General features: G+C 47.2%; 1 long non-coding RNA gene across 1 annotated transcript; it reads right to left on the reverse strand.

The window, feature by feature from the left end:
- Nucleotides 1–976: 976 nt before the first annotated feature.
- On the reverse strand, nucleotides 977–18,993 carry LOC127057569 (uncharacterized). The gene is made up of 3 exons (XR_007776126.1): nucleotides 18,912–18,993; nucleotides 8,188–8,330; nucleotides 977–1,043 (listed from the first exon to the last, which is right to left on the reverse strand). It is a non-coding gene; the product is annotated as an uncharacterized LOC127057569 (long non-coding RNA).
- Nucleotides 18,994–19,667: the final 674 nt, after the last annotated feature.

Consider the following 19,667-nt stretch of genomic DNA (forward strand, 5'->3'; position numbering starts at 1 on the left):
TTGTTTAACCTAGTTTTTGCACGTGACTGCACCTAAATTTGTCTCCCACTGCTACAGGTTCCCTGTTACAGTGACGTAGTAACACCACCTCCCTGAACAAGGCAGAGCCACAGTCAACCTACTTCAGCCTACACAGGGCAAGTGTAGACGCTGCATTACCAGCATCGACCCTCATAGCCCTCCAGCAACTCTCCCACAATGCCTCTGTCCCTGCAACAGTGGTTGCTTCAGTCACAATTTTGAACTGCGCTGGCCAGGACGTTGGAAGTCACAGAATCATAGAATATCAGGGTTGGGAGGGACCCCAGGAGGTCATCTAGTCCAACCCCCTGCTCAGAGCAGGACCAGTCCCCAAGTAAATCATCCCAGCTAGGGCTTTGTCAAGCCTGACCTTAAAAACCGCCTCTCCCTCTTTTCTATCCTCCCCTCCCCAGCCTGTTTTTGAAATGTCTTTTCCTGAGGACCCACTGCTTAAATTCTCATAGATTTCCCCAGAAAGACCCCCCCACATGCTAATAAAACTCCAGAGAGGTGAAAATATTTATCGAGCTCCTGCTTAATTTAAGCCCTGAACACAACTACAAGCCCACCTTTGCAAGTATCTGACCATGCCAGCTCCACACATGGAGCTACTAGATGTGCTCCTGCCTGGAGCAGGCGAGAACTCATGGATCTCCTTATCCTGTAGTGAGGAGCTAAGGATCAGCCAAAGAAATATAGCTATCTACCTGCAGCTAGCACAAGGGATGCTGAAACTGGGGCAGGACAGGGATGGACAGCAGTGGAGGGTGAAAGCAAAGAAACTTTGGCAGATCTGCCACTTCTCCAGTGAAGTACATGCCTAGGTACCCTACTAGCACCCCACGTCTGACTGTGGACATTTAGGGAGAACTTGACCAGGAGACCCCTGCAAGTGCACAATGAGGAGGAGGAGGAGGTGGATCGGGGAGTGGGGGAAACGGTGGGAGACACAAACCATGAAGCCAGCCAGGAGCCTCCACCGGAGTCAAGCCAGTCCCACAAGGCAAGTGCAGATGAACCTGCTGATGAAGGGGAAGGGAGATCAGGTAAGTGTGTACAGGCATTCTTCCTTATAAGCGTTTTTTTTACCTATTCATGGCCCCAAGTCTTCTCTCTCTCCTTCCCTGCCCCTTCTTTCCCACTTAAAAATGGCACCCATCCCCTCTGCATGTTTAGAGAACAAAAGCATTGACTTGATTGCTCACTTTCTTTGTGAAATGTTAGAAAATAAATTTATACAGATTATTCTGGCTGTCCAGATTACACGGTCTGCATAAGATCAGCGTCCTGTGCTCGGACAGAGGGAAAAAAAAGAGGTGGAGGCAACTTCAGCTTTTCCATTTTTTGGCTTGTTGGGCTAGGCGGGGGCCAAGTGGAGTACTTTGTTTATGTGAACAGGGATGTCCCTTTTATCCTGTTGAGCAGTCTCAATGAAACATTCAGAGATATACTCTGCAATCCTTTCCTGAACATTTCTAGGGAGGGGGGCCTTGTTTCTTTTCCTGTGATAGGAGACTGTCCCATGCCACTCTGCGACTACTTGTGCTGACACCATTACAGTAAACGGTCCTGGCCAGCTTTGGAACATCAGTAGCAGCTGGGTTGTCTGTGACTTTGTCACCCTCAGGAGTAAAACATCAGCCCAAAGCACCACTGCCTGTGAAAATATTAGCAATATTCACTGCACTTTCCTTATACTCACACCGAGAGACACTCAGCGGTTAATCCTTCCATGCAACAGCCCTTTGCCCCGACCCCAGTTCCCGACTAGGCCATACTCACCATGGCTTGTGCTGCAGAATGGTGCTGTAATAAAGTGCTCCAAAGCTAAAATTACAATTACCACTTCTTAGGAAAGGTGTTTATGGAAATAATGCAAGGAAATGTTGAGACTTATCTTTCCCTTTCTGTTGTGACTGTAAATCTAATACTGGATCTGTCTGTTTTAATCAGCAGCCTGTGGCATGGTAGCCTTTAAAGGTGTCCCCTCCACGCCTGCTGAACGTCTGACCTGGTCAGAAGAAGAAAGACGCAGACCAGAAAGGATACATTCGGCGAGATCCTTCAGTCCTCTGCAGCTGCTGATAGTGAACACACGGCTTAGAAGGGGGCAAGTGGCTGAGAGCAGGGGGCAGGATAGGAATGGAGAAATCTGTTATGGGAGGAGAGGCAAAAGGACAGAGAGGAGCAGCAGGAAGCACAGCAGGACATTACGACTTTGGTCACGGAGTTTCTGGGTGATGCTCTGGAACTGCTCCCCACAAAGCCAGGCAGGACTTTGGGGAGCCTCCTCTCCCTTGGAGCAGACTGTCTTTAGGGCAAGAAGCTCACACAGCTTCACCTCCGGGGTCTTTCCTTGGAGCATTCAGCATTTTTTGCCCTTCCGTGCGCTTCCCACAGCGAGTCCGCCCAGGCGGCGTCCTGGGGAAGCCACAGGGTCCTGCACCCTCACTTTGCTTTGCAGTCAGACGTTACTTTTAGCCAGCCAGTAAAACAGAGGTTTATTAGATAACAGGAACACAGTCTAAAACAGAGCTTGTAGGTACAGAGAACGGGACCCCTTAGCAGAGTCCATTCTGGGGCCCAGCGAGGCAGACCATCCTGTCTGCACTCACTCCTCGTCCCCAGTCAGCCCCAAACTGAAACCCCCTCCAACCCCTCCTTCTCTGCTGAGTTCCTTTCCTGGGCCGTGAGGTCACCTGACCTCTTTGTTCTCCCACACCTTTAGCTATCACCTTGCAGGGGGGAAGGGCCTGGCCATTAGTTGCCAGGAAGACAGAGTGTCAGTGATTTATGCACACTGGCCTTTATTCCACCACCTAGAGACTTAAGAAATGCATAGGGGAAACTAAGGTACCCACACAGTATTCAGATGAAACATTAAGAACAGTCCCACTTCATTACACTCCTGGCACAGCAGCCTTTACAGTTCCAAGGAAATGCGACGGTCGCTGCTCCCTATAACCCCCAACTTACCAGGTGGCAGCATGACATGAACCCTTACCCTCGTGGCCACTACACACCTGGGGAAAAGAGAAGAACCATAACCACACCCATAGTGACTAGTGATAATCGCAGGATCAGCCCCAGGCACAGTGCGCTACATGTTTTGTAACATGAATGAACCCCTGTAATATGTTTTTAATATGCATGTTTATCATTTATTTGGGTTTTCCAAGTATGGGTCACCCTCTTACAGTGCTACTAAAATGGGTTTAACTTGTGTATTGCTCTTTAATGTTGTCTCCCGTTTCTTTGCACACAATAAAGTTCTATTTTTGGAAACTCGGAATTCGTTTATTAGTTCACAATAAGCATAAATACCACTTTACAAAATTCATAACAGGAGTCAATAACCAACCCGTATGTAAGCTCTCTACAGACCAAGGCTCACTCGTTCATAAAAGCATCACACAGCACTGCTCTGGCTGACTGTTAAAAGACCTTTATAGCTCCACAGTTAGCACTTCTAATAGTCCTTGTGTCCAGCTGTTCAAATGCAGCAAATAGTCAGTCCACTTCAAACCTCCCCCCTGCTGGTACCCTTTCCCTCTTTACCTCACAGATATTATGTAGTACACAACACACAGCTCTAACAACAGGAATAGTTGCCTCACTGAGATCCAATCTAGTCAGTAAACATTACCAGTGACCTTTGAATCTATCAAAAGCACATCCAACTGTTGTCTTGCACCTGCTGAGCTGTAGCTGAACCTTTCCTGGGTGCTGTCAAGGCGGCTGGTGTATGGCTTCATGAGCAAGGGGTAGGCTGGGTCTCCCATAACAACTTCTGGGATTTCAACATGGCCAATAGGAATGTGCTGGTCAGGGAAGAATGTCCCTGTTTTCAGCTTTTTGAAAAGTCCTATGCTCATCGTTGTCGAACATCTTCTCTCCTTCCTCCTCACACAACCTCACACAATATTCACTGATGTTCCATAAATATCGTACAATTGTGTGTCCTGTATTAGCAACAGGCATTAGAATTGCGCTGAGCTCTGTAGGGTCCATGCTTCTGCCAGAGAGATGGTGGAGAGACCAAAAGCAGTGCAAGGGACTGTGGACGTTTTTTAAATGGCACAAGCATTATGAGATGGAATGAGCATTATAGGATGGAGAAGGTGGCATTGTAGGAATTTTACCCCTAGTTCCCAGAAATCACTGGGTGAATTCTGTTATGCCACAGAGCACTGTGAAAATGTCCCACAAGTGACTGCACCAAATGGTGACACAGGTCACACTGGGATCCCCACCCATCGTGCACAGCATTTTCCATCAACACAACCACTTGTGGTGAGGACGCACAGTGCCAACACAGGCAACAAAGTATGCATGTGCCCAGGGGCGGCTCCAGGCTCCAGCACGCCAAGCATGTGCTTGGGGCGGCAAGCCACGGGGGGCACTCTGCTGGCGCCATGAGGGTGGCAGGCAGGTTGCCTTCAGCGACTTGCCTGCGGAGGGTCCGCTGGTCTCGCGGCTTTGGAGGACTTCCCGCAGACGTGCCTGCAGAGGGTCTGCTGGTCCCGAGGCTTCGGAGGTCCCCAAAGTTGCGGGACCAGGGAACCCTCCACAGGTAAGCGGCTGAAGGCAGCCTACCTGCCGTGCTTGGGATGGCAAAATGCCTAGGGCTGTCCCTGCATGTGCCCAAGCAATGTACAAAAGTCGGCAGCTGCATGTAGATGTAGCTTCTGTCAACCAAACTTTGTAGTCTACATGGCCTAAGGCAGTGTCTCCCAAACCCCTGTGATGGGGTGTCCACCCCCACAGCAAGCAAAGCAAGTTGACTTATGTCAATTAACCTTGTATGTTGCATCTGGCGGAGAGTCAGAGAGCAATAAAGCCTAATGGAAGAGGAAGTTCACCCGGGAAGGAGCAAGTTGGGCCTGTATAAAGGGATGAAGCTGAGAATGGAAGCGGGCTGCAGGGGAAGTAGTCTACAGTTACTCCTTGGGAGGAGGGAGTTTGGGTTGTTAAACCCAGGAGGAGAGGGCAGAAGATAGAGAAGGGACATAGGAGGGACTCCAGGGAAACAGCAACAAGGTCTGGGAGCAAACCACTACTGCTGAACATAGGGTCCCTGGGCTGGAACCTGGAATAGTGCATGGGCCCAGGTTCCCCTACCAGCTACTGGGAAAGTGGCACAGGACTTGGTCTTGAACCAGATGACTCCCTAGAACAGCATGTGGACAGCCGATCCAATGGGAATTTGATGCTCCGGAAGGGCAGGGCTAAACAATAACCTGCCAGAGGGCTAAGGCTTGAAGAGGGAGCACTGTTAGCCCTGGGGAGCGAGAAGGGACATAGTGTGTGCATCTGTCAGAAAGGATGGGCACCTGACCTCGAAGGCACTAATTCCCACACACAGCCATAAGAAGGTGCCCTGTGGTGAGTTCCCTCATTACAACTCCCTCTTCAGATAACGGAAACCAACTGCACCCTTCTTCAATCCCAGCATGTGATGTGAAAGGCCTCTGCAAAATGAGAAGACTGGGCAACTCTTCAGTATGATGCTCCCATTCCTTTCCGACCTGCAGTGATAGTGATACATAATGACAGGCAGTGCTATAGTTGACATTGAAAGTATCATTATTGGCACCTGAATTAGTGACCACTGAAGTGAAGAGGGGAGGTCACCCCTCAGAGCTATTGTTTCAGTCTCTCTGCAAAGAAAAATTGGACTAAGGGATCATCTCCGTCCGGTGTGCTGCTGTCAGACTGGGATCCTCCAGTGCGTGGGAGATATGTAATGGTCTCTCGTGAGAACTATTTCAGGGCCAGAAGGTGACATCACCAAAGATTATATCAGGTCTCAGGAGCTAATTTTTAACAGAGTCCTCGCTTCAGGATCACATGCCAGGCTATGGGAGTTTATCTTGATGACATAATGCTTCTTTTCTTGTGGTTGATTGTCCTTTCACTCAGTATCCTAGATGGGGAGTAAGGGGATTCTTTCTATAGCCGTGAGCAGACTCCTTCTTGCTTGCATGGTTGAATTAACCTCTCTGAATAGAGCTGGTTTTCCAGTTTGCATCTGGACTCTCCAAGACTATTACCTTAAACACAAGAGTGCTGTCCATGGCAGAGCAGGCCCCCTCCAGCACAGCATGGGCCAGTAAGACAGGCGGAACCATGCTGACCAGGACAGATAACTACAGTGCTTCTTCCAAGCCACTATATGGTTTAGATGCTGATGGTTTTGGTGTCTTATCTGCTCCTTCCCAGGGCCCTGGGAGGACCTGACAAGAGTGAGATTCTGAGAGGAAGCTCATTGGATGTTAAGAAACTCACAAGGCCCAAAAGGCCATTAGGCAAATCTAGCAAGTGGCACTTATGTTCAGAGCCTCCCACTGTCAGCAAAGGGCTTTCCAGCTGGGTTTCTGTCCTGTATCCCAGAGACGGTCACAACTTCCCATCCACTCTGGGCCTGTGGTTGCAGAAGGCAATTTGTTTTGTCTAGCGGGTCTAGTTCTCTTGTGAAGCGTAGCAAGGCACTTCCTTTGCCTCGTCGGCCTCAGCGTTTCTCCCTTGGGTGGTAGGGGGCCAGGAGTAAACCAATCTGGTGATGCCAGAAAGTTTTTCTCTTTGCTCGGGTTTTATTTTCCCTTATTTACATGGTAGGCCTCAGGGTTGGCCCAGAAAGTTCTCAAGGAAAAAACAAAACAAAACAAAACCTCCAAACTCACAACGCGAGCAGAAATACTTCCCCCTGGCCTCTCTTCCGGGGTGATACCCTCCCATACTGGCTCCTACTTGCCAGGGTTTCCCCAAGCAGCTGTGATCTCACTTTCTTTCCCCATAGAGAAGGGAGACAGCCTTCCACCCAGGGGAAGCCTGTCCTTCCTGCCGCCACTACCCCTGCTCTAGCCTGTCTCTCCCCTCCCCTCTCACAATGGAAGAGGGGTTTTTAAAGGTCACTGGCAGCACATAACTGGCCACAGGCCTCTCTAGTTTCCTTTTTCAGCTCCTAAGGAACAGGGTCTTCACCATTCTAGTGCCGATGTATCTGCCTTCCACTCTCTGTGACAGTGGAGCCTATTTCCGGTCCTCCCTCCATTCACACATCCGGGTGGAGTTCCTCTGGGGGCCATCCGCTGGCTTCCTTGACACCGGCTCTGTCCAGGGTTCACTGCTCAGTGTCTCCTTTAGGTTCTCTCTTTTTGACCTTCACACCCACCCTTGTTTTGCTTTTTTGTTGTCCCAGCTTCAGCACTGTTAGCACGACCCAGGCTGGAACGCACAATCTCAGCTGCAGTGTAGACCTACCCCAGAGAGCTAAGTTAATAGGGATGTTGGGGGTAGCTACAGTATTGTGCCCAAACTCTTATTTTCACATCATCAGACACATCCAGTGCCAGTCTTTTTGAAACTGCAGAAGCTCTCTAGCTAAAGCCCACACAAAAGAGGGATGAAGTAATGTTGGTTCTAGTGGGACAAGATCACAGGCAGCCGCAGCTTCTCGCTGCCACAACGTGCACGGTGATTTATTTGCTAATCAGCCAGTCGGTTTACTGGGGGAGCTTGGCTGATTTCCAAATCCCGAGACTGCAGTGAATTTCCAGCTCTCTGAAGATCAGGGCTGGCAGTGAGTGTTTGGGGCCACAAACTCTGGCTCTTTAACTTTACGCGTCCTTTTCCGCCTTTCAAATATCTGGTTCTTTTATTTTTCTCGTCTCACAGGCTCCACAAAAGTGCTGATTATGTGATAACTTTAGAGCCACCCTTCCCACTTTTCATATAATGCTGCCTCTTCCAAAGTCCAGAGCAATTATATCCAGCTTAATACAGAAAGGAGACTCAAGACCACAGTTATGGGGCGGGAGGTGGATTAGCCAGTGCTCAGTTTTGAAGAACAAGCCATTTGAGAGAGCACAGCTCTGTAAAAGAGTAGTGAATATCCCATATAAGGGCTGGCTGCGCTCCATCTCCTACACACAAACCCTTTGATTTTCCAATAACCTCTACTAATGACTGCTGGGAACCCAGCCCATATTTCCAGTTTTCATCCCCTTCCTCTCTAAATCACAGGAGAGCAGCTGATGGCAAAGCCAGTTTCCCCAAGGAAGGAGTGTGGACTGGCCCAGACAGAAGGTAAGGAGAGATGGGGCACCAGACAAAATAGGATTTAGTTCAGTGTAGCACCTTCCATACAAAGAAATGTTTCCCTACTTGCAAAATGGGCTTCAGCTCCAATGATCCATGCTAACAGGTCCACTGGCTGTGGGACAGCTCAGAAGACAGAAGAGTCTTTCACCAGAAGGCGTCACTGCTGCTGTCACACATAGGAAACCAACTTCTCTAGAGTGATCAAACTAATAGAAATGGTTAACATGCATCAGTGATACAGAATAACAACAACCGGGCAGGTCATCGGAGCAGCTCACACAGAAACCCTTTGTACCGTTTGGGAGAAAATCTCTTTCCTGCAGCAATTAGCTGCAGTAACCCTAACAATGGGCTCTGTCTAGCACAGTGGTTCTCAAACTTTTGTCCTGGCAACCTCTTTCACATAGCAAGCCTCGGAGTGCAACCTCCCTTATAAATTAAAAACACTTTTAAATATCTTTAACACCATTATAAATGCTGGAGGCAAAGTGGGGTTTGGGGTAGAGGTTGACAGCTCCCAACCCCCAGTTTGAGAACCCCTGCTCTAGCCCCATTCAGAAGAGGAAAGCCAGATCCCTGAACCAGGCCTTAGCAAAGGACTTCCAGTGGCTGCTCCCCCAACTCTGTTGGACTTTCGCTGATCGTGGGCACAGGGATCCCTTCTCAGAGTTTCATTTCCTTCTGAGAAAGGGGACTTTATATGCTGCTCCAAAACAGCCACAAGGGTGATCAGTTCATGGAAGAGCTGTTTGTCTTTTCCTTTATATTTCCAGGTTGGATCACACTGAGTCAGTGTAGGACCTTTCCTTCTCCCATAGGGGGCAGGGGCAGAAGGAAGGGAGAGGTGCTCTCTGGATGAAGGCGAAAGCCAGGATTCTTCTTTGGGATGGAACTGGGCACAGCACTCAAGTCTACGTGGGGAGGGTGACTGGTGATGAATGAGAATCTGCCAGAAAAAGCATGTGACTTGTCCTAGCTTCCTGGCTCAGAGAATCATGACCAAAAATGCCACCTCAATTGAAAAAAACTGACAGAACAAGATGGCACCAGACTGAGCTTCCAAGGTGGAGGGATTTCATCTAACGCGGGTGTTAGAAAACCCCTTACTAAAGGGAAGAGATCCCTTGGAATCCACCGAGACCCTCCCATAGCACCATATCCAAAGACTGACCCTTTACCAAGGGTCAGATTTTTCACTCGGTCATACCATGAAATATTAAGAAAACCAGCTATTTGGCACTTAAAGAGGGAAATATTTTATTTCTCATAGCATAAGGGTAGGTTATTCAGACTCTGTGGTTACCTGTGTTGGGGACTTGAGAAGGGTTTCAGTGCCTTGATAGAATAGTCCTCGGTGCTTCAGGCGGAGATTATTGGGGTGTATCAGTCCCTTTCCTAGGTAAAAAACTGGCCAGGTTTTGAATCCTGTTCTAACATACATCCTGTGCAAGTCCATTGCAATCAACGAGGTGTAAACTAGAAAAGACTCATAGACTCATAGACTCTAGGACTGGAAGGGACCTAGAGAGGTCATCAAGTCCAGTCCCCTGCCCTCATGGCAGGACCAAATACTGTCTAGACCATCCCTAATAGACATTTATCTAACCTACTCTTAAATATCTCCAGAGATGGAGATTCCACAACTTCCCTAGGCAATCTATTCCAGTGTTTAACTACCCTGACAGTTAGGAACTTTTTCTTAATGTCCAACCTAAATCTCCCTTGCTGCAGTTTAAGCCCATTGCTTCTTGTTCTATCATTGGAGGCTAAGGTGAACAAGTTTTCTCCCTCCTCCTGATGACACCCTGATGACAGACCAGAACATCGTCCTTCATATTTAGAAGGTGTGTGGAGGATTGAGGGAGCCTTGGTTCCCGGAAGGCCTTGCTGAGATGGCTTGCCAGCTCCATATTTATGAAGGGAAGTAGGGACCTCATCTGCTGATGAGAGGGACCAGATGTGGAGGGAAGGGAGAGGATCAGCATTTTGAATGAAAGCCCATCTGGGATAGGCTGTATTCCTGTTTGTATTATAGAACACCATCAATGGGGTAGGCACTTGCCACACACATGTGAAGATAGTCCCTGGCCCAAAGAACTTACCTTCTGCTGCTACGACAAGAGTGACACCAACAGCACGCTATCGCCACGATAAGCCAAGAGCAAACACGGCACTCCCCGAACTGCATTACTGATTAATTAGTGCACTGGCATGACTTTCCACTGATCTCACGTGGAAGAGGTGTTACCAAACCTTCATGAAGTAACATTATATCAATAGAGAGAAAGTTGATTCCTTTTTTGTTCCAAAGATCAATGATGATAGCCGTGGGACTCAGCAGTTTTACAATAAACAAACTGCAGGCTCCCGGTGTGACTTCACTCTTTTATGGAACATACCATGTATGGTCTTGACATTGGCCAGGGACAAACAGAACCTTGGCTTCCTGCTCTCTTGGAGAGCCATTCACCCCGGGTACTGACAACCTCACCAAGTTAGTACAAGCCTCTGTTTCAGGGGTCTAAGTGCACCATTAGCTATTAGAGAAGGTGGCTTGCAACTGAAGTCCTATCTTTGAGGGGTTAAGAGTCTCTAGCTATAAAGAATGCTATAGATTCCTGAATAGTCAGAAGAAGTCTTCTTCCCTGGCTCCATAAGCTGTTATAGAAATGGCTTCTTAACTTTCCTGACCATGCCATTGTTACTGGAATTTTACAGACAGCGTGCCACTACATTCCCTATTGAATAAGAAATAAAGTCTTGGGACACCAGTGAATAGCAAGATGGGTGTGAACCTCCACTAGGTGCACTGCGATATGAAGGATTATTTCTCTAGCTTGTGGACACAGGGTGATTCAGTCTGAACCCAGTTAAACCCAGCAGGCAGCTTCCACTAATGCATCAAAATAACCCTTCAAGGTTTCAGACAGAACTCCAGACAAAGGTCCAGTGCCACTCCTATGTTTGTTACAGTTAGCAGCATAGTCTGACTGCATCTACACACAGCATAGTTAGTAACTGTGGTAGCTAGCAGTGTCTCTCCCCTGCCAGAGTCTTTGGCAGGTTCATGGTTCAGCCGTTAGCCAGTTCAGCACCTTATTTTGCAATATGGACAGGAAATCGTATTCAATCATGTCTCTACAATAATTTTGGCTGGTCTTCCTTCCTCTCTCGTATTTCTCTGTGCCCTGGACATCCCAGAGTGCATTGCCTCATATGTGGCTGGTGCTGCTCTTTGTCCTTCTCAGGCTGCTCTACCCCAGGGTACACTATAGGATATTTGCCCCGATTTTCCCACATTGCACTGATTCAGAAATGGATGAGCAGCATGGTAGGAAGGAGTGAATGCAAAAACCACGGTGCGAGGGGCACAGGCTGATTCATTCTGAGAATCCAGGTACACCCAGCAGGCAGCTTCCATGAACATGTCCAAATAGATCTTCAAGGGTTCAGAGAGAACGCTAAATGAACTGTTTTATTTATGGTGACCATACCATTACAGTGCAGAAAAGGGGCCCAGGGAGATGAATCCTACAGTGTAAGAGAAATGGCTAATGAACTTCCTAGATTGACAATTATTTTTGAAAACCTGCAAAACTGGGGAGGTGTCAGATAAGTAGGGCCTTACCAAAATCATGGTCTATTTTGGTCAATTTCACTGCCACTGCATTTTAAAAATCACAAATTTCTTTATTTCAGATATTTAAATGGTGGTGTAACTGTATGGGTACTGACCGAAAAGGGGGGAAGGTCACAAGGTTATTGTAGGGCAGGTCGCAGTATTGCCACCCTTATTTCTGTGCTGCTGCTGGCCGAGTGCTGCCCTCAGAGCTGGGCACCCGGCCAGCAGCTGCTGCTCTCTGGTCACCCTGCTCTGAAGATAGCACAGAAGTAAGAGTGGCAATACCATGAACCTCCTAAAATAACCTTGTGACATCCCTCTCCCCGCTACCCTCTTTTGGGTTAGGACCCCCAGTTTGAGAAATGCTGATCTCCCATGTGAAATCTGTATAGTAGGATAAAAGTACTTAAATGATCAGATTTCACGGGGGACACCAGATTTCACAGTCCGTGACACATTTGGCAGGGCCCTACAGCTAAGGGAGAAAAGCAAATATACAACCAGTAAATCAACCCTAGCAAACACTGGAATAGCCTCCCCCAGGGAAAGGTGGGTGAGACACTAGCAGACCAGGTGCTGGCCCAGGCCCCAGGCGTCACTAAACACTGAACCAGTCTGGCTCACCGGTGGACTAGTACAGTTAAAATACATATTAGTGTTATAAGAATGTGTTTAGACTTTGTGGAAGACTTGTAGGACGCTGCATGTATTAATCCTAGTTATAATATCTGCATCCCACTTAATACTTAAGTGTGTGCTCGATAACTGTCAAACATTTTTTCTGAAACTCTGTAACTCGCCAAATGGGAAAAAAGTCACCGAACACTGGATTTCTATTGAAAGCGTTATCTCCTGCCCATCAGGAAGGCCTATTGAACCCAAATGGGTCATTGTGGCACAAAGACCTTGTTGATTGCTCCCCGCCCCCACACTCACGAGGTGGTTCCATACAGAAGTGCTGGTCCCCAGGGCCGGTGTAACCATTTAGGCGAACTAGGCGGTTGCCTAGGGTGCCAAGATTTGGGGGCGCCAAAAAGCGCCCCCCAATTTTTTTTTAAATGGTTGACTGGCCGCTGCTGCTGGGACAGAGAGGGAGTCTGAGCTGTCGGCGGCAGCCGGCAGCCCAGGGGGTCCCCCGGGTCAGCGCGCTGCTGTGGCAGCCAGCAGCCCAGGGGGTCCCCCGGGTCAGCACGCCACCGCAGCAGCTGGCAGCCCAGGGGGTCCCCTGGCCCAGGGAAACCCCGGGCTGCTGGCTGCCGTGGAGGCGCATGGACCCTGGGTCAGCGCGCACCGCCGCGGCAGCCGGCAGGCCAGGGGCCCCCTGGGTCAGGGCGCCGCAGCGGCAGCCGGCAGCCCAGGGTTTCCCTGGGCCAGTGGATCCCCTGGGCTGCCAGCTGCTGCGGCAGCACGCTGACCCGGGGGATCCCCTGGGCTCTATCCCATTTAAGTTTGTATATCACTTGGCAATTATTGTTATGAATATTATTACTTATGTATTTTGTGTCCAAAAATGTTCTAGGATCTCTGCAGACAAATAAAAGAGACTCACTAGCCCAAAGAGCCTGTGAACTAAATTAAAAATGACACCAAGTGATAGTGACAAACAATGGGAGCAAAATAAGGAAATGGGAAGAGGAGGATACAAAAATCAGGTGACATAGTTACTTGTTAGGTTCACGTCATGTTCTGCAAAATCTGTACAGTTTTTTATACTCCCTTTCCTGTTTGTATCTAAACTGTTCCCGCATTTTCTAAACTTGAAGTGATTTTCTGTTTCTTTACTAAACAGACCCCTTAGAAACAATCCATACACCCTTGTGTGTTGTTTTAAACTATTGCATGTGTTAAAACCTACTAAGCCCCCACTTCTTAGCTTAAGAGCTCGTTTACACATATTTCCTATCTTACTTCACCACCAACCACCCTTAGCCCAGATCCCCAACCCAGGTGACTGTAAGCCTCTCATCCGCTGATATCTCCACATCTCTTCCATCCCCAGCAATCATGTCCTTATTTCAGTAAGTATTTTCATTGCCCAGAAATGAGAAGTTTACAAAAGTTACTCTTGTTATCAGAGGCCTTGATCCACCTTCATAGAATCATAGAATCTCAGGGTTGGAAGGGACCTCAGGAGGTATCTAGTCCAACCCCCGCTCAAAGCAGGACCAATCCCCAGACCTTGAAGTCAGTGGAAAAATTCCCACTGATTTCAATGGGTTTTAGATCAGACCCAGAGGCTCCAAGAGCCACTTCTTCCTCTTCCTTCACAGAAGCCCTTCAACATCATATTGCCTCCTGTTCCAGCACTCAGCTCAGGCTCCCTGTTAAATAATAAAGAACTTCTGGGGCTATTACCTCAGAAAAGCAGAAAGTTTGTTACTCCTGTTTTATTGTCCCATTTGAAATAATTCTTTAAAATGTAGATTTCTCTTGTGTAAGGTAAGAAGTGACTCAGGATCACCATCTAGCCACAACGTGCACGATGCTGAGAAATAAGTAGGTGTGGTGGTTGTTTGCCGACAGGTAAAGCCCTGATTTGATACTAAATACTGGAACAGACACGAGCTATTAATATCTCTAGAGCTCCCAGGCCTCTCCCATTGATGGCCTCCTCTTTCGAATCAAGCAAATGGGATTTGCATGTGAATTCTTACAATGTAACATTCAAGGATTAGCTGGAAAGCTCGGAGCACCTTGGAGTTGTACCTTCTGTGATCTTTAATCTTTTATCATTCTTTCTAGCAGAGCAGCACAATAGTGGGATCCTAGGTTGTACTAGCCAGATGTTTTCCTTACTAACTTGGAAGGTTGCTCTCCTATTATTTTGTCAGATGCTTGAATTGCACCTATCTCAAGTGAGGTAAAGTAGAACAAGGCAAAACATCTTAACAGATACCTCCTGCATAAGTGATTGCAGGATAGGGGTCTATTTCTTTAAAACAAACCTGGACCACAATGCCTCTGAGAACCCCTAATATGGAACAACTTTTTGATCCTATCCAGAGCAGTTGCTGTTACACCAGTAGGATAAGATCTGCCTACATCTGTGCTTTTGTTTAGTGTAATGGTTGCAACATAAATCTAACAAGGCTTTAATACTCAGGCTTAAGCTTGAAAGTCATCTTGATCTCGTAATCAATATTTACGTCAAACAGCTGATGAAATTCAAATAGTTAATTATAGTAAGTGACATGCATTCTCTATCCTTTACTTTTAATAGTGAACAAGAAAAAGGACTGATAGGAATAAAATTTCAATTTTTTTCATTTACAGTTGATGCAGCCTCATGGCAGATTTAAAAAAAAGGTCTGGGGCACAATTTCATGACCGTGTATTGTGTATAATGTATGTGATTTTTTGGGGGGGGGGGGTGGGGGGGCGCAAGATGGAAGTTTCGCCTAGGGCGCAAAATATCCTTGCACCGGCCCTGCTCGTCCCATCACCTTGAACTCTAGGGGGCTGAGGGGGGGGGAAATCCCCAACCAGAAGGAATTAGATCTTTTTATGCTGTTTGGACTCAAAGGTGAAAAGATTCCTAAACATAAGCCAGAGATTTCCAGGACAAATTTGGGTTAGCCCTATATGACATATAGAACTGTCATATTTCAGCAGCTCTATCACCCTCTGAAACCTAAGACCACATCTCATTTGTGGGTGTATGTTTATTTGCTTTAACCGTGTAAATAATTCTCATTTCCTTTTCCTAGTTGATAAACCCTTAGTTAGTTTATTACATGATTGGCTACAAGCCTTGTCTTTGGTCTGTGATCTAAGATGAAAATTGACCTGGGGAAAGTGACTGGGCCTTGGGAATTGGGGGTAACCTGAATATTTTGTGAGCTTTGGTGTAAAGTGACCATCTAGCACAGAGTTAAGCTCGCTAGAGTGGCAAGATAGATCGGAATGCCCAAGGTGCCAATCTGCAACTCCATGGTAAGGCTGTATAGTGCCTGAGGAGTTCACATTTTGTTACTCGGTTGGTGAAATCTAATTACAGAACTCACAAGCAGTTTTGGGTTTGCACCCTGCTCCTTAACCATCAATCCTGGGGTTGGTAATCTTGCTTGTGAGCTACTACAGACATTGTGGCAGTGGGATCCTTGCTACTCGGGCCACTGAATACTAGAGAGTACAGAGCTTTGTGGGAACAATCCTGCACTGCCCAGGGGAGGATGGACTAGAGGATGACCAGTGGGAGAGGCCCCGGAGGCCGTTTTCCCATTGCTCTTCAGCTACGAGGAACATTAGTAATGTTTCCCTTCTCCCTTTGAAAAGATCATATTGCAACACAGAACCATCACCCACAGCAGACAGCAACACTTTAGACTTGATAATGAAGCAACTTTAGTTGATTGCCCTACCTTTGACTATTCTGTGAGATGCTCCTTTCCTTTCCTTCCAGATGGGGAAGCACTTTCCCACTAACCCACCTTTCAATGAGCCTCTTGCTCACTCCTGAACTTGTAGAGAGTACCCAGGCAAGCATGAGATGTATAACTTCCTCCGAGGGTTTCGCTCTTAGGGAATGATTGAATGTTGGCGTTCACTTCTCGCCTCTCTTTCATGGACCCCAGGACCAAGCCCACCATGTCTGCATGTTCCCATCAGTTCTGCATAGCGATACCACAGGCTGATCTGCCTGAGCAAGAATCTATCTCTGTTAAATCAGTAATCGATCTGCTCCTGAAGTGCTGACAACTCATAAGAGCATTTCCCCCTCTATACTCTGTAATTTCCCAGTGAGGAGAGAGAATGATAGTTCATAGCAAGAATTACAGCACACAGCAATTTATAAAAAACAGAAAGGCTAGAGCACTCTCCATGCGATCAAATACCGCATCCAGGGGCAGGTCGTCCAGCTGTTCTCTTTCTGACCCAATTATAACTGGAAAATGATTTTGCCACAAAGGAGCAAATTGAAATAAGGGCCCAACCCCTTGTGGTCCCTTGACTATCTGGAAGGCATTTAGCACTGCCGAGTGACATGTGCCTTCCTCGTCTCAAACCTCCAAGCAGGTAACCTTGCCTCACCTATAATCAAAGCACCCAGTGAAGTCCAGAGACCCATTCAGGGGCAGGGTGGAGATGCCGCATTCGTAATGCCACTGATTACATATTAACAGTGTCATCTGTGCTTCAGCCATAGTTTAGATCTGAGCTTCTGGATAGTGCACCGTGCATCTTCCCAGCAAGGGGAGTCCTTCTGAAAGAGGATTCAAACACCACCAGCGAGTGAAGTATCCAGGAGGTGAAGGGAAAGGACTGAGGAGATAAGATGGTGGGATTTCAAACTAACGCTCGCTTATGCTGCTGTGGAAAGTCATGTGTAGGTAGATATTAGGTATGCCTACCTAGAGAATTGAACTGGAATAGCTGCCTGGGTGGACAATCTATTCCAGAATAAAAATTGCTTTTATTCCAGAATAATGAGTGCATTTCCAAAGCCTCATTGAGGGATGAGAGAGGGACGATGAAGAGGAAGAAGCATCTCCTTAAATAGTGACCAGCCATGAATACATCGTGATAGATATTTCTTTTCTAGCCTGGTACGTGCACAATCGTCTGAGTTTAAGGAAATCTTTATCTGCCTCTGGAGGGGTCTAACAGGTCCCTGTCTCCACACTGTCACCTGAATTATGTCCTTCAGTTCCCAGTGATTCAGAGAGGAAATTGCTATGGGACAATGCAAAATGCTGCCCACATCCATTCCCACGGATCAAGAAGCTAGGGTTGGGAATCAACACTGTGTCTCTTGCATGGTCGAGCACTGTAGGCAACAAGCATAGTTTAACAACATCCTCTTTTTACTGTGTAAACATTGTGTATGCACTAGACAGCAGCACAAGTGCTGAGACATTAGGATGAGCATGCCAGAAATTTCTGGACAGCCAGAGATTAGATAGCACTTGCTCCTTACACCGGGTTGCAAATTGGTTTCCGTAAGAATGGAACTTTTGCATTTTTATCTGGAAATTTTTGAGCTGGTTGGTGAAGCACAACAAATGATTTTTTATGATCAGAGCTTTCAATATTTTATAGTCCTAGGGCAGAGCACCCACTGAACGCAGCCTCTCATACATTTTTAGAAATTCAAGTGTATTTCTCTAGCTATCCTGCATCATGATATCCTGGCCATCAATTTTTGTACTTAGCAACTAGCTCTTATGAAATTAACTGCTCACACTCTGCCTCCCTCCACGAAGAGAAACTACATCTCAAGAAGGCAATCCTTTAATAACAGCTCTGCTCAGGATACTGGGGCTCCCCTTAACAGTCACCCAAGACAGTTCAAAAAACCATGGCCAAAGCAACTACATCACTTCGATGAATTTGTGTCGTACGATCTCACCCATGGAGCAAAACACTCTCCTATACTTTGTCAGGGGGGTTCCGTGTTGCCAACCCCCAAACGTTCCGAAATCATGAGTCAGGCCTCGAAAAATCATGAAACTGGCTTAGGAACTCATGAGATTTAAAAAACAAACATTGGGTTTGCTGTTTTCTGGCTTCTGAGCCATTAAGGTGCCCTTGGGTCTGTAGCAGGGTGCTGGTGCAAAGGCACCTAATTAGCCCTTGCTCTGCCAGCCTCAATCAGGGGAAATAGATTGGGGCTGGAGAGAAGTCTGGTGCCTGGCCTTTGGAATTGGCTGCACCTGCAGGCCTGAGGGTTCAAGGGCTATAAAGGTTGGCTGGCAGCCAGAAGAGGGGGGAAATGGCCAGGGGAAGGTCAGTCTCCAGGCTGAGGGCAGACTCTGTTTAGAAGAGGAGATTATCAGGCCTGCAAGCTCTGTATATAGTATAACAGTGGTGGTGGGAGAACACTGTGTAAATAAAGCCATGGGTGCTGCAAAAATAGAAGCCTCTCTGAGTTTTATTGAGGCAACGAATGGGCCCCAGGAAGAGGGGCGGACAAAGGACTTGTCACAGAGTCACAGTGACAAGCTTTTTCTGCAACCAGGAGGGCTAGAAACTTTTTTTTTTTAAATGGAAGATGAAATTCTCTCATAATCTCTTCACCTCAGGAGCTGGGGATTTAAAAACACCAAATATCACAAGCCTCCCAATAAAAATCACAGGAGTCGGCAACAATGTGTTTTAGGGCCAGAATCTGGTCGCAGTTTAGCTAATCTAAATCCATTGACTAAGGGCAGAATCTGCACCTTACCTTGCTATCTCTAGTGTCTGTGACTAAAGTAGCCATCTCTTTCTGTAGAGAGCACTGTGCATATTGATCAAAGAGCGACCTCATCGGTGAGTGACGTAACCTCGTAGGTCTGCAGTTATTTCAGCATAGTTATCACATTAGCAAGCTGTGCTGCTTGCTACAGGTCAGGGCATGCCTGGGCATGCTACTTTGGAGAAGCACAGCAGGGGTGACTGGAAGCTGCTCACTCATCTCAATGGGGAAGAATTTGCCATAGCAACTGAACCTGAGTATTAATAGATTGTTTTAACCCTTACTTACTTTTGAAAGAAATAAGCACATTTCTCTTACCTCGCTAATTTCTTTCCATGATGCGGCAACACCTGCATGAACTAATAAATGAGTCCTCATATGTCAGTCAACTAGGTGTTAGCCAATTCATACGCAGGATTGTTGTGCCCAGTTCTTCCTCCTCCTGTCCTGTCCCTGCCGCAACTAATGCAGGATTGCTCCTTATTCTTAGCTGTTTTGTGCAGTTTAGTTTTTAATGACTCGGATGATAGGGTTTTCCTCACGTCTCCTGGGAGATCATTTCACAGGCTAATAGCTCAGTCTGGAAATTTATCCTGCACTTCACATCAAATTTTCCATAGTTCAATTTCTTCCCATTATTCCTAGTCCCACCCAGGATCAAACGAAAACATTCCTCACCCACCTCCTTGGTGGTTACACCCGCCAGACCCTCAGTGTGAATAGCTAAAAATCTACCCCAACATA

This window comes from Gopherus flavomarginatus, chromosome 9 (genome assembly GCF_025201925.1).
Source record: "Gopherus flavomarginatus isolate rGopFla2 chromosome 9, rGopFla2.mat.asm, whole genome shotgun sequence".
Taxonomy (NCBI): domain Eukaryota; kingdom Metazoa; phylum Chordata; order Testudines; family Testudinidae; genus Gopherus; species Gopherus flavomarginatus.